Source organism: Crocuta crocuta, unplaced genomic scaffold (genome assembly GCF_008692635.1).
Source record: "Crocuta crocuta isolate KB4526 unplaced genomic scaffold, BGI_CrCroc_1.0 scaffold1840, whole genome shotgun sequence".
Lineage (NCBI taxonomy): Eukaryota > Metazoa > Chordata > Mammalia > Carnivora > Hyaenidae > Crocuta > Crocuta crocuta.
The window spans coordinates 68474-84431 of NW_027528083.1; positions in this window are offsets into that span (position 1 = coordinate 68474).

Sequence of the window (15958 nt, forward strand, 5' to 3'; positions counted from 1 at the left end):
AAATTGAAGAGTTACAATCTTGAAAAGACACGGGAAAGGTCACCTCAGAGGGACTGCCTGACATGTAGCATAAAGCCTGAAGAGGAAAGAGAGTCACAACCTGGGTGCCAGGTTCAGGGAAGAGATCAGTCATAGGATGCACTGCTATGACCTCGCCACCCTCACCATCAGGTGATGCAGCCAGAAGGCAGCCCCACAGCCAGAGCACAGATGGGGGCTGAGACCCAGGCCTGTACAGGCCTAAAGGTTGGCAGTTGGTATCAGTAGTCCAGAGATTTGAGCTCTTCTTGCGTCCACATGGTACTATCCTGTGAAAGAAATTTCAGACCATCCAGAGGGAAAAGGGAAATTAATTTCTGCTAAGTATGCCTCCCTGCTGAGACAAAAGTCCAAAAATGGGGCCTGGGGTGACCCAGTAGGCTCAAGCCCTGGAGCTTCTCTGGACACCTAGTCAACTTCATATGTAGGTGGAATGAGGAGACAGAGGAGAGGGTTAGAAGTGTCCTGAAGAGAAAAATGGAATAGGGTCCACATATCAGTCCAGGCAAGGACACCCTGCCCAGATGGCACTGGAGGAGGACTTAGAAAAATTTCAGAAAACAGGCTTCCGAAGACCCAGAGTCCAGGGCAGGGACTCCACTTGCCCAGGTCTAAATGTTGGTATCATACTAGGACTTGGCACCTATAGAAAAAATGGAGACTTTCTGATGAATATAAAGCTTTTCTCAAAAAGCTGTCATTTATTCTCACAAATAAATATCCCATCTGGGGATCAGGGATACTGTCTCATTCACTAATACCTGGTTCTTAAAAAAGAAAAGAAGTGTTTTCCATAAAAAAAAAAAAAAAAAAGCTTCTTTTTAAATTTCGGGATGGAATTAAGACTAAAATTGAAAAAAAATCTACTGAGGTTACCTTGGAGTCAAAGGGATGGAGTAAAATCTTAGTTGCTTCATACAGGATACGGTTTGGGGGAATTTTATTCACTTCACTGAGTCTTTTTCCTTATCTGTAAAATGGGAATAATATTCCTCCTTCACAGATTCATAAGAATTAAATAATTGTCCAGCAATGCACCTTACACAGCCCCTACCACATGAGGATCAATAACTGTCTAGGTCTATTTTCTCTTCTTTTATAGAAGAGGGACTTTAATGAATAAAACAATATAAAGCCAAAATTAGTATTCATGTCACATTCAATTTTGTCCCTAGCATGTGTCCCATTTGTTTTTCCATGTGTTGGTTCCTCACAATACTAATTAGGTCACATCAAATGCACCGTAATTGACCATGGCACTTGTGCAGGTTTACATTTTCACACACAAAAACCGAAAATAAATTAATAACCAGCAATTTTGACAATTATGGTCAATTAATTTGTCAACATAACATTTGACACATATACCTTCTGTTTAAAAATAAAAACTGTCTATTAAGATGCAGATTAGCAACCAACTATGAACTTCTCATATTTTTCATATGAAAAAGGAAGTAGAGATAAAAAGCATAAATGTCACTGTGGTATAATCTAAACTTTTATGCTTCATTTCCCACCACCCCCAAAAGTCCTGTCAGTTCTCAATAAGGAATCAAGTATTTACTGTGTATTTGAATTGAAGTTATTTGTAATACATTTTCCTTTTCATAGAAACAAAACAAAAAACAAAAAAAAAATGTGAGGGACAGGGATTGAGAGGAAAAGCCTCAAAAGAAATACAACATTAAGATATTTACCTTAATTATACAATTTAATAATAAAAATATTAAAAATTCAATAGAATAAAATGAACAAAGGGCACAGAGAGATAACACAAGCAGAGATTAACACAAGCAAATACACAGCTTACTTAAAAAGATATTATCCCGAGGGGAGGGGGCAAGATGGCGGAGAAGTAAGGAGCTCCGTACTTGCACTCGCACCCATACATCACACAGAAAAGATCTGAAGCCATTGGAAACCTTACAAAACCTGAGAGATTGGGAGACAAAGGACGCAGAATCCACTGAGAGAGCCTTCTAACGTGAGTGCGAACCGGGGAAGATAAAATCGGGCCGGGNAAATGAAAACCAGAAGATGTTATTTCTAAACTATTAAATTAATTTTATTTAAAATTTTTGAGGATATGCCATAACCAGTCATCTATACACTACAGCTGCACATACACCTTTTCTGGAAATTGATTAATAATATTTAAAACCACTTCAAGGATATATAATCTTTGATATAGTGATTCTACTTATAAGAATGTACTTTAACAAAATAATTGAAAATATGGAAAAGGCTGTTTACATAAAATTAGATTCCCACTATATTTTAAATAAAGTATAAGGAACTTAAATATTAAATAGCAGGATATTTTTATGTATATTATAGTACAACCATTCTGTCGCATTAATGTTTTATAAAAAGCAGGAAGTGGGGCGCCTAGGTGGCTCAGTTGGTTAAGCGTCTGACTTCAGCTCAGGTCATGATCTCACAGTTCATAGGTCTGATCCTGCATCGGGCTCTGTGCTGGCAGCTCAGAGCCTGAAGCCTGTCTTCAGATTCTGTGACTCCCTGTTTCTCTGACCCTCCCCTGCTCATGCTGTCTCTCTCTCTCTCTCTCTCTCTCTCTCTCTCTCTCAAAAATAAAAGATCAGGAAGTAACCTAGAAAGTTAGGGGTCCAGGAATGTTTGATTGAAAAAAGCAAAATACAGAAGTATATATTTGCTTTCCTTTCCATTAAATTCATAAAATATATATGACAAACAGTAAAGAAATGGCATACCATGAAGTAAAAAGATTGTTATAAATTAGTATGTACAGTGATCTTCATTTATATTTCATATGCATATTATGTGTTATTTGAGCTTTTATTTTCCAACTTCTCTACAGTGAATGAACATTTTGAAATCAAAAAATAATCAATTATTTTAAAATATGAATAGGAAAAGAATTAGAAAGAAATATCTCCCAAAATACCCATGGTAGTTTGAGGGTGTTTGGGATTCAATTTTTTTTTAATATGTGTCAATACATAGTGACAATGCTAAGCCTCAACAAAGGAGCGAGGCCCCTGTGAAGCCCAGTGGTCTCCTGAGAGAGGCTGAGGACTCCTGCAGTCCTGACCTACCCACACTACCGCAGACACACCGAATACTCTACCCAGTGCCTCCCTGGCCCTGAAGAAGAGAATCAAATGTCTCTTTCCATCACCATCCACAAGCCAAGATGGAGACAAGGCTGAGTGTGTCTTTAAGCAAGTTAATATGTGTATTTGATATGAAAGACTATTTTGAAATATAATGACAATAAAATATAAGAAAGGATTAAGTAAAAAGTAAAATAATCCAAAGAAAATTAGCAAATACACTAGCTTCTACATACCTGGTTTAAATATACCTTCTTCTAAATTGCAGGATTTAATGATGTTGAAAAATAAGCTCAGTTAATGACTTTCTACACTAACTAATACTTGGTAATAAAAAAAATGAAAGAAAAATGACAAATAAATACTCCTATGACCTTTTCCACTGATCTCCAGCAATACTTCAGCAGAACACAGGAGCAGTAACTATGAGTTGGAGTTGCTATGAGTTATTATCAAGCTCCAGGAACAGACCCAAAAGGCTTATCACAGGTATTTTGAAAAGCATTAGCTTAGCCACCCTGGTGGCTCAGTCGGTTAAGCATTGGACTTCAGCTCAGCTCATGATCTCACAGTTTGTGGTTTGAGCCCCAGTTCGTGGGTTCAAGCCCGGCATCAGGCTCTGTGCTAACAGCTCAGAACCTGAAACCTGCTTCAGATTCTGTGTCTCCCCCTCTCTCTGCCCCTCCCCAGCTCATGCTCTGTCCCTCTCTGTCTCTCAATAATAAATAAATGTTAAAAAAAAATTTTTTAAAAAGAAGAAGAAGAAGAAGAAGAAAAGAAAAACATGAGCTTAATATCATGTAGCTGACACCGTGCATCTGAGGCAGAACTGTCGTTAGTATTCACATACAGTTGTCACAGAGAATATTTCGCACAAGCTTGTGGAAAGTCTACTTGTATAGCTACGTACTATATACCAGGCTCCTCAACTGCATTATTTTACTTCATCTTCCAAAATCGCTAAGTGTTAGTGCATGCTACTCATTTCGCAAGTACGGAAAGTGAGGCTTAGATAGGGCAAATTAACCAGAATTCAGCCTAAGAGTGTGGAGCTAAGTCCTGAATTCACCGAAGGACATCCATCTCCAGAGCTCTCACTCTCAGCCATATGACATAATACCTAATTTTTTTTTTACCAGAAATTAGCCTTTAATAAAGATCTAGACAGGGATAATACTGAAATCTAGCCTCAGCTCTCATTGAAAGATAGGCTGATAACGATGAGAATCTTTATCCCCTGATACTTATGAATATACAGACTCTACTCATATTAAACTATGTACTGTTTTCGAAAAATGTACGATTTCCCCAAAATGCACTATTTCCCAAAAGTGTCTGCTTGTAATGTTTCCTCCATCTGGAACACTTTACCCTTCTCAACATCTGACTAAACCCTGATCATCTTTCAGAGTTATTCTCAAATATCCCCTCTTTATTAATCCCACTATAGGGTTCTGTTTGTACCATTTGACATCCACATTTAGTTTGTACCATTTGTTATATTCTGCTTTGTATTTTAATTATACTTCTAAATAGAACAGGAGCTATGTCTTCTTCATGTTTGTATCCTCAACAAAGATTTGACAAACAAATCTTAAAGGCAAACAAATCTTTAAGGCAAGGTGCAAAGAAAAAAAATGTTTCCAAGTAAATTAACTGTATCAAAAAGGGAACTCAAGAATATTTCTGTGAATACAAAAATGTCCAGCATAACCAGGTAAAAGCTCTGGTGTCTGGCACCTAATTAAAAATTGTCCTATATATATATGAAGAGAAAAATCAGTTAATTAAAAACAACCCAAAATTGGCACAGATATTAACATTAGCAGACAAGGAAATTAAATCAGTTGTTATGACTTTATTCCATACAAGGTAAGCTTCATGAGCACGAGACCTGTGCAGTCATACAGAACCCCATCTTTAGAAGGACTTCACCCCTTGGTTTCATGCTTTTATGTCACCATCTTGAAACTTTATTATTTTTGAACAAGGGGCTTCACATTTTCATTTTGCACTGGGCCTCACAAAATATGTAGCTTACCTTGATTCTGGATACTCAAAAAGATTTTGAGACATGAAAGATATTTTCAAAAGCCCAAATTGAACTTCTAAAAATGCAAACTACAGTATGTGAGATGAAAAATACATTGGATAGGAATAATAGTGGATGAGACGTTATAGAAGAAAAGACTAGAGAAATTAAAGACATAGCAATAAGAACAATTAAAAATAAGAGGTGCCTGGGTGGCTCAGTTGATGGAGCATCCAACTGTTGATACCAGCTCAGGTCATGATCCCAGGGTCATAGGATTGAGCCCTGTGTCAGGCTCCACACTCAGCATGGAGCCTGCTTATGAATCTCTCTCTCTCTCTCTCTCTCTGTCTCTCTCTCATTCTGTCTCCCTTCATCCCTCTGATCCTCTCCCCCATTCATTCTCTCTCTGTCTCTAAAATTTAAAAAAAAAAAGTTTTAATTAAAAAGATACAAAAGGGAATTTTTAAATGAACAGAACATTAGTAAGCTGTGGGTCAATCACAATAAACCTAACATATGTGTAATTTAAGTATCTGAAGTGGAAGGCATAGGAAATGTTTTTAAGAACTAATGGCAGAAAAATTTCCAAATTTAATGAAAATGATAAGCCCACCAATTCAGGAATGTCAAAAATTCCAAGCATAAGAAACAAGGAAAACTCCACCCAAGGCACATCATAATCAAATTGCTCAAAACCAGCAACAAAGAGAAAATCAGAAAAAAAAAAAAGCAATCAGAGATAAAGGACACATTATGAAAATAGAAATGAGGATCAGAATGACAGGAGTTTTCTCATCAGAAACAATACAGGCAAGAAGATAGTGGAATAGCATCTTTAAAAAACTAAAAGAAAAAATCTGTTAACTTGGAATTCTATAACCAGTGAAAATATCTTTCAAAATAGAAGTGGGGAAAAAAAGATGTTTTTAAAATATTTATTTGTTTGTTTGTTTGTTTGTTTTGAGAGAAAGAGCACAAGCAGGAGAGGGGCAGGGAGAGAAGGAGAGAGAGGATCCTAAGTAGGCTCCACGCCATCAGCATAGAGCCCAATGCGGGGCTTGAACACACCAATCATGAGTTGAAACCAAGAGTCAGACACTTAACCGACTGAGCCACCCAGGTACCCCCAAAAGACTTTTTGAGACATTCTAAAACTGAAAGAATTCACTAGCAACAAACCCACATTACAAGGAATGTTAAGTGACTCTTTAGGAAGAATGAAAATGATATCAGATGGAAATAGGGGCTTATACAAAGTAACAACAAGCAGCAGAAATAGCACCTAAATGGATAAATATGTAAGTTTTTTTCTTATTATTCAAATTTCCTTAAAAGATAATTGCTTCGAACGAAACAATAACAATGTAGTGTAGGGCATATAAGATTTGTAGAAGTAAAATGTATGACAACAATAGCACAAATATTGGGAAGGAAGAAATGGAAGTATACTATGGTAAGGTTCTTATACTATATGTATAACATCACTTGAAGGTAGACTGAAAAAAATGTATACTTGTGGGGATGAGCACTGGGTGTTATATGGAAACCAACTTGACAATAAACTACTAAAAGATAAAAATAAAAAGTCATAAAAAATTTTTAAATATATACTATAAACTCTAAAGCAGCCACTAAAACAAGACAAAAAAACAATAGCTAATAAACCAACAATGATAAAATTGAATCACAAAAAAATATTTATTTAACTCAAAAGAAGGCAGTCAAATAAAGGGAAAAGGGAATAAAGAACACATGAGGCAAACAGAAAACAAACACCAAAAGATAGATTTAAATCTAGCCATATTAATAATCACATTAAAGTAAATAGTCTAAATGTCAAGCAAAACCAGAGGTTGTCTAATCACTTAAAAACATAAAACTTAACTATATGCTGCCTACAAGACATTTTTTATTATTTAGACACTTTTTATTATTGATTTGTAATTCCATTGTTGTTAGAAAACATACTTTATTTGATTTGAATTCTTTTCTTCTATTTTATAATATTTATAATATTGTCCTGAATATGGTTTATCTTGGTAAAAGTTCTTAGTGCACTTGAAATGAATATGTACCCTGCTATTGTTGGGTGAGGGTATCTTTATGAATGTCAGTTAGGTCAAGTTGTTTGGTAGTGCTGTTCAAATTTCAAATATAAAGACACAAATAGGTTAATATAAAGTATGGAAAATGATATATAATGATAACTCTAAAATAAAGACAGTATGGCTATTTTAATATTAGACAAAGTAAATTTTATGACAAAAATATTGCCAGAGATTTTTTAAAAAGGTCATTTTCATTATGATAAATTGGTCAAAAAGATATAAATTCTGGATGTTTATGCATCTCACCAGTTTCAAAGTATATGAAGCAAAAATTAATAAAACTGTAAGAAGATATAGACAGAATTACTGTCAGAGATTTCAAAACTCTTCTCAACAACTGATAGAACAAATAGACCAAAAAAATCAGTAAAATTACAGAAGATTTGAACAATGCTATGAAACTAGAAATCAACCACAAGAAAAAATATGGAAAGAGAAAAAATACATGAAGCTTAAAAGAAAAATGTTACTAAATAGTGAATGGGTCAATCAAGAAATCAAAGAAGAAATAAAAAATTACATGGAAACAGGTGAAAATGAAAACACAACAGTCCAGAATCTTTGAGATGCAGCAAGAGCTGTTCTAAGAAGGAAGTTTATAACAATGTAGGCTTACCTCAAGAAGCAAGAAAATTCTCAAATAAAAACAACATAACCTTATATCTTAAGGAGCTAGGAAAAAGAACAAACAAAGCAGAAGGAATAAAATTATAAAAATTTGAACAAATAAATGATATAGAACCTAAAAAACAAAACAAACAAGCAAACAAAATAGAACAGATCAATGAAATCTGAAACATGGTTCTTTGAAAAAAATCCACAAAATTGATAAACCTTTATCAAAATTGATAAACCAGACTCATCACGAAAAACAGAGAAAGGACTCAAATAACAAAATCACAAATGAGAGAGGAAAAATAACAACCAACCCCACAGAAATACAAACAATAGAAAATATTATGAAAAAATGATATGCCAACAAATTGGACAGCCTAAAAGAAATGGATAAATTCCTAGAGACATATAACCTATCAAAAATGAAATGGAATAAATAGAAAATTTAAACAAATCTATTACAGACAATGAAACTAAATCAGTAATTTTAAAAAAAATGCTCCCAACAAACAAAAGCCCAGGACCGGATGGCATCATGGGCCAATTGTTCCAAACATTTAAAGAAGAGTTAACACCTATTCTTCTCAAACTTTTCCAAAAAATAAAAGAGGAAGGAATCTTCCAAGTTCCTTCTACCAGGCCAGGATTACTCTGATACCAAAACCAGATAAAGACACCACAAAAAAGAGATCTACAAACCATTAGCTCTGGACATAGATGCAAAATTCTTCAACAAAATATCAGCAAACAGAATCCAACAATACATTTAAAAAATCATTCACCATGATCAAATGGGATTTATTCCTAGAATGCAGCAGTGGTTCAGTATTCAAAAATAACCAATGTGATACATCACATCAACAAGAGAAAGGATAAAAACCATAGACTCATTTCAATAGATACAGAAAAATTTTGACACAGTACTACATTCATTTGTGGTAAAAACCTGCAACAAAGCAGGTTTAGAGGGAACATATCTCATCATACCCTATGATCCAGATATCTCACTACTGGCTATTTAACCAAAGAATACAAAAACACTAATTCAAAAAGATACATGCACTCCTATGTTTATAGCAGCATTATTTACAACAACCAAATTAGGAAAGCAGCCCAAGTGTCCACTGACAGATGAATGGATAAAGAAGTGGTATACATATAATGAAATATTACTCAGCAATTAAAAAATGAAATTTTGCCATTTGTAACGACATAGATGAAGCCAGAGAGTATAATGTTAAGCGAAATAAGTCAATAAGAAAAGGACAAACATCATATGATTTCACTCATATGTGGAATTAAGAAACAAAACAAATGAGCAAAGGAAAAAAAGAAACAAGAGAGAGAAACCAAGAAACAGACTCTTAACTATAGAGAACAAACTGATGGTGATCAGAGGGAGGTGGGGTAGGGATGGATGAAATAGATAATGGGGATTAAGGAGGGCATTTATAAGGAGTATTGTGTGATACATGGAACTGTTGAATCACTATATTGCACACCTGAAACTAATATAATACTGTACATTAACTCTACTGGGATTAAAATTAAAACTTAATTTAAAAAAAAAAAACTACAAAAGCTCACTCAAAAGAAACAAATAGGACATCACTTGGAATGGATGAGTATGAACCTCCAAATATACTCTCCTCTGAAAAAGCAACAAGAATATTGGCAAAAATCAAAATTTCAGGAACGCCTGAGTGGCTCAGGCAGTTAAACTTCCAACTCTTAATTTCAGTTCCAGTGATTATCTCACAGTTCAGGACATCAAACTCCACATCAGGCTCCAAGCTGACAGCACAGAGACTACTTGGGGTTCTCCCTCTCTCCTGTCTTTCTCTGCCTGTTTCCCCTGCTCATATGCGCTCTCTGTCAAAATAAACATTTTTTAATCGAAATTTCACTGCTATGGAAATAACCAAAGGCTTGTTATAATCTGCAGAACATTTATTCAAGAGAAAAGGCTGAATATCAGTAAGAACAGTGAGCTTTGTAGCATTTTAACTTGCTCTATTTCCCAGCCACCCCCTCCTTTCCACAATTGTGCAGTAGCCTTATAAACTTAACAGTTTACACCACAATTACACCTGAAAGTCACTAGAGAGGACAGAATAGGTTTGAAGCTCTCCAAAGCCCCACTCCAAGAAAATTATCATTATCATACCTGTCTTGTGGTTCCCTGGAAGACCCAACTCACAAGGTTTGTCTTTATTTGACCTGACTCAGAGCTTACCTACTGCAAACAGTCTTCTCCCAGGGCATTTGTCAAGAAAAGTCAGCAGCAATTGTTTGACATCATGGCTGCCTGATCCAGTAGATCACAGTTGGGCACAAAATATGCTAATCAAAAAGCTTAAAAGGAAATCTGGGGAATGATGTCCATAGAGGATATTATGGACTGAATTGTATCTCCCCAAAATTCATATGTTGAAGTCCTAACCTCAGTACCTTACACTATGACTGCATTTGGAGATAGGGCCTTCGAGATAATTAAGGTTAAATGAAGTCATAATGTTAGGACCATAATCCAATATGACTGATGTCCTTATAATAAGAGGAAGAGATACCAGGGATGTGCATACACAGAGAAAAAGGCCATAGGAGGATATAATGAGAAGACAGCCATCTGCAAGATAAGGAGAGATGCCTCAGGAGAAATCAAACTTGCTAATAACTTACTTTTGCACTTCTAGCCAACAAAAGTAAAAAAAATAAACTTCTGTTGTTTAAGCAACTTGATCTGTGGTGTTTTGTTATTGTAGCCCTAGCAAACTAGTACAGGACCCTTTGAAAAGTTCTGACATACCAAGATATCTAGAAGTCCATGTATGTGTTAAGTGTTCCCATGCATAGAGCCATGTATGTGCTCAGGAAAGACCTGAAGAATCTATAAGCTCTCATCTCTAGCAGACTTTGAGATTCTACACAAGAAGTAAAGGCTAAGGTAAATTGAAAATTGCCTAACTGAGTGTTGAAGTCATGCCTCAACATGCACACAGGATTTCTTAGGAAAGGCAGGAGATTTATTGGTTCCAGACATTTAAAGGAATCACCATTCCAATACTAACTGAATAGAAATTTCAATGGCCACACATGACAAAGAATAAAGGCTTTGTTCATAAACACCATTAAATAAGCAGCAATGATGACAAACCTTGGGGTGGAGTGGGGAGGAAGGAGGAAAATTTGATTCCAAAGTTCCAACATTATATTATTTAAAGTATATAAATTTCAACAAAAAATTACAAGACATATAAACTAGAAAATATTCACTTAAGGGNAAGCTGGCAAGAATGTGGAAACTCTCATAGACTGCTGGCAAGAATGTAAAATGACTAAAGCACTTTGGAAATCAGATTAATAGTTTCTTTTTTAATTAATTTATTTTTTTGAGAGATAGAGTGAGACAGAGCATGAGCGGGGAGGGTCAGAGAAAGAAGGAGACACAGAATCTGAAGGAGGCTCTAGGCTCTTAGCTGTCAGCACAGAGCCTGACGCAGGACTCAAACCCACCAATGGTGAGATCATGATCTGAGCTGAAGTCAGATGCTTAACCGACTCAGCCACTCAAGCACTCCCAGATTAATAGTTTCTTAAAAAGCTAATCACCTACCATACAATCCAGAAATTTCACTCTAAGATAACCACCAGTAACTCCACCAAATCACTCTGCTATATTTTATTTATAGTACTTATCACAAAAAATATTTCTTATATGTTTGTAGTATTTGTTATAACTCTCTCACACATTGTCTCATCCCACTAACATCTGTGAAAGATAAAATCATGTATATCTTATCTACTACTGTATTGTAGAAGCTTCATCTGTGACCAAAGTTCTCTTGATTAAATAAATGAATGGTGAACAAGTAGGCAATTTAAAATGTAAAGAGTCTGTGGGTGCCTGGCTGGCTTGGTCGATTGAGCATCTGACTCTTGATTTCAGCTCAGGTCATGATCTCGGCTCAGGTCATGATCTCACAGTTCATGGGTTTGAGCCTCATGTTGAGCTCCGCACTGACAGTGTGGAGCCTACTTGGGATTCTCTCCTTCTCTCTCTGCCCCTCCCCCACTTGTGTGCACACATGCACTCTCTCTTTCTCTCAAAATAAATAAATAAATTTTTTAATGTGAGAGTTGAACTAAATAGACATAGATATGATTATGGATATATGGATGCATTCCTGCATAGACAGACAGATATACACATAGTTAAAGATCTTCAGCATATATAAGTGTAACTGAAATAATGAGTTAGAGCTCCTAACAGAAGAGTCTAAGTTGAGAATAAATGTCAGGATAAAGCCCTAGAAAATATCAACATGTATTCCCAGGAGCAGGGAGAAAAAAAAGGAACCAATGAAGGAAATTGGGGCGGGGGGGATATTTCAGAATAGTAAAAAAGAAAAAAAGAACAATGAATGATTGTGTTCCAGAAACCAAAGAGAGTTTTCTAAATCAAAGGGTGATCAAAAACGTCAAATACTGGGGGAAAAACAGGCTAGATCATGAACAGAGACCATCAGACTTGGCAAGTAGGTAGATATTAAAAACCTGGTGGGTTCTGGGGCAGAAGCTTTAATTTGCTCCAAAGAAGGAATGGAATTGACGAAATGGGAAACAAAGGTACTCTTAAGGTATTAGGCTATTGGACTTGGGCACTGGTCCAGCTGGAAAGACTGACTCAAAAGTCAAAATGTTTGAGAATCTGAGTGGTAGGAAAGGTGTGTCTTTGGCAGATGAAAAAAAGAAAAAAAAAAAACAAGAATTATCTAAAGCAGGTTTCTAGTTATTAGGGAGAAGAAAACATCAAAAAGTAGGGTTTTAGTTGTTTTTAGTGATTTGTCCTACATGATTTCAAGTTATCAATTTTCTCCTAAAACATTCAAGGCTAAAGCAACCATGATCTCACAATGATAGACAATCTGGTGAGCTCAAGCACAATCAGTGGACAAACACAAAGCAGCTTTGTTAACCACTTATTCTGACTCTCCATTGGTCTTTAACAAGGGTTAAAAGAGAAAACATGTACCAAAGTACATTACCAGTTATAAAAGAAATATAAATAGAAGGTATTATTTAAGCTCTACTTGGTTAAATTTTTAGTTCAGAGAATTAGAAGCCTGGGTCCATGACCATCTTTGTTGAATAGAGTCTCTTGGCGACCAGAGGCCTGGCATAAAGAGCAGACAGAAAAACCATTGCATTTCTTGCTATCAGTGCCCTAGAAATAAGTCCTGGTTTCCAGTGAAGAGCATAGGCAGTGCCTGCCAGGCCCGTCTCCACCACTGAGTCTCTTGAGATTTGGGGACATTGTTGCTTCACTGGCCATGGGTCATAGTAAGGCCATCAGAAAAAAGTCAAGGGGAAATTCACCCATCAGTTAACCTCATCAATTGTTCTGAGTGCCAGTTATAGGTAAGACCCCCATCTAGGCAAATTTTTGTGACTGAAAGAATGTGAAATTTGGTCAGGTCGAACAGATCTGAGTTCAAATTATCTGCACCATTTTGATCAGCAATACAATCTTCAACAAATCACTTCACCTCTCTATCTCTCTGTGTCTTCAACTATAAAATGGGAATAATAGTACCTATCGAGCAGGACTATTGTCATAATTAAATGAGGTGGTGCATCCAGACCCCCAGCACAGTGCTAGTGTAGAGCAGGTGGTCGGTCAGTGAACTCATTCTTTCACTAGGCAATGTGGGAGACAAGAGCAGACAGCATGATAAAGTCTATGTACATAATTGGAAGAGGATGTGATGGGGCCCTAACAGAAATAAAGACCAATCACTATATAAGTTCACAGGAAGGTAAAATTACACCACACCCATGGTTGTGAAAGAAACAATATGCAAGACATGCATTAAAAGGCAAAAATGGACTTGAAAGATGAAAATGGCTTTCTCTCAAAGGGAATTCAAGCTCTTACACTAACGTGTCCTCAAGACCAGCATGATGGAGGGCAGACATGTGAAAGTAGCGTGCAAAGGACACTAAGAAAATCAGGAAAGTGAAAGGTGGTACGAGTCCTTTCATAGTATCTCTGGAAGAATGGGACCCAGACACTGTGGCAAAATTAATTGCAAAATAAATGCCATTTCAGCCTGAGGCTTAACAGTTTCTTTTCTGCATGTATAGTAGAAGTAGAAATATTATTTGGAAAAGCATAAAATCATCATACCTCATTCTTTGAACAGTAGTCAAAATGAGAGCCAGCATTAATGTTAGTTAGCATGTTTTTCAAATTCTACGTGGAATTGGATGCATCGTGCTCCAATGGAATTCTGAAATGAGGTCAACTTCTGGCAGGTCACACGACTGACTCTATTAAGCCACTGTTCTGTGATCGGCTCCATATGCGTCACCCTTCTGCTGGGTAATTTTGTGCTTGGTCTAAAGACATTATGAAAAATAGCAAAACTTTGGTATATTAACAAAGGTCAGAAAGTATTATTTAAAAAGCCCAAGACACAAATGTATAACTGGTTCAAAATCTGAGAACAAAGTATCACCTCACTTAGAGTTTATCATAAAATTATTTTAGTCCTCCCAATGAAATCACCTAAGAAAACAAAATCTATCCTTGTAAGCATGAGCCTTGATTGTATCTTGGATCAGGAAAGAATTGAAATAGATAAAAAAAAGAAATTGGAGCTAACTGGAAAAATTAAAATATGGAATAGTTATTTTATGTAATAACTATTCACTTCTTAAATAAGATAATGGTTTTCAAGTTATTCAGGGGAATTTCCTTATTCTGAGAAAATGCAACTGTCCTGACATCTGCAACTCACTTAAGTTTAAACAGCTCAGAAAAGAATTACATATATACAGACATATTTATATTGTATATATGCATAAATGCATATATACACAGAGATAAAGATAGAGAGACAGAGTCCTCAAATGTGGCAAAATGTTAACAATTGTTGAATTTAGGTAAATACAGGTATTCATTCTACTATTCGATCAACTATTCCTTATATTTGAAATTTTTCAAACAAAAAAGTTGGGAAAATAAAAATATTCTATTCTTTATTACATCTAATTTTAACTCAAACAAAATGATAGGATTATAAGAAATCTGCTCAAATGATAAATAGAGGAGATTCATGAACATTTGTTGCATGCTTTCTAGATAAGTACGAGATATGCCTGGTGAAAAAAGTCTGAAGTTGAAAATACTGTACCCTTTCCTATGCTGTACTGGTATTACAGAGCTATGCAAATATTCATTGATGAATTTTGATAATGAATCCCAAGTTCTCTGTAACCATCTATCTCTGTGTCATGTGGACAATTTTTTGTATTGATATTTTGGCTTTAGTTTTGCTATGAAACCATCATTTATACTAAAGTATACTATCAGTTCAACAGAGATCCATCTTTCTAAGAGAAACCAATATTATCCACATATAGGTGTTCTTCAATAAAGAGTCTAAAATTTAGGATTAGGTCAAACCGTGAAACAAGGGAGTTTATACAACAAATGTGCAGGACAGAGGAGAGACCAGGAGTGTAACGTTCCACATTGTACACCATTCTTGTGCCACAATGCAGTTGCAGCTATAGAGTGGTATAAGAGTCATCGTGTGGATAAACATTCATTAGTGCATGCAAATATTCCTCAAGGTATGTATTCTTTTTCTGCACAGTAATCAGTGCTGCTGGGAAATAGTATAAATAGTATATACAGTTTCACCCATAACATAGCATTTAAAGTTACTCTAGTTTATCTAAAAATTCAGGGACCAAGTTTCTAAATTCTTTTTACTACAGAAAATGAATTTCAATTAAGGGAGTAGACATACATTAGAATAAAATACTCTTTGGGGGCAAGGATATAAAGGTCAGAAGAGTAATGTTTTATGACAGTATTCCAAAATTCTCTATATTCACTTTGAAATGTAGAAACATAAAAATTATACAATAGGCTCACATAAATTATCAGGCCAATGTGCAATGAATTTGAATTTTGTTTAAAATATCTAAATATACAATGAGTGAGCAAATGTATCATGCTGTGTTTATGATATAAATTATTAAAAACAAGATGA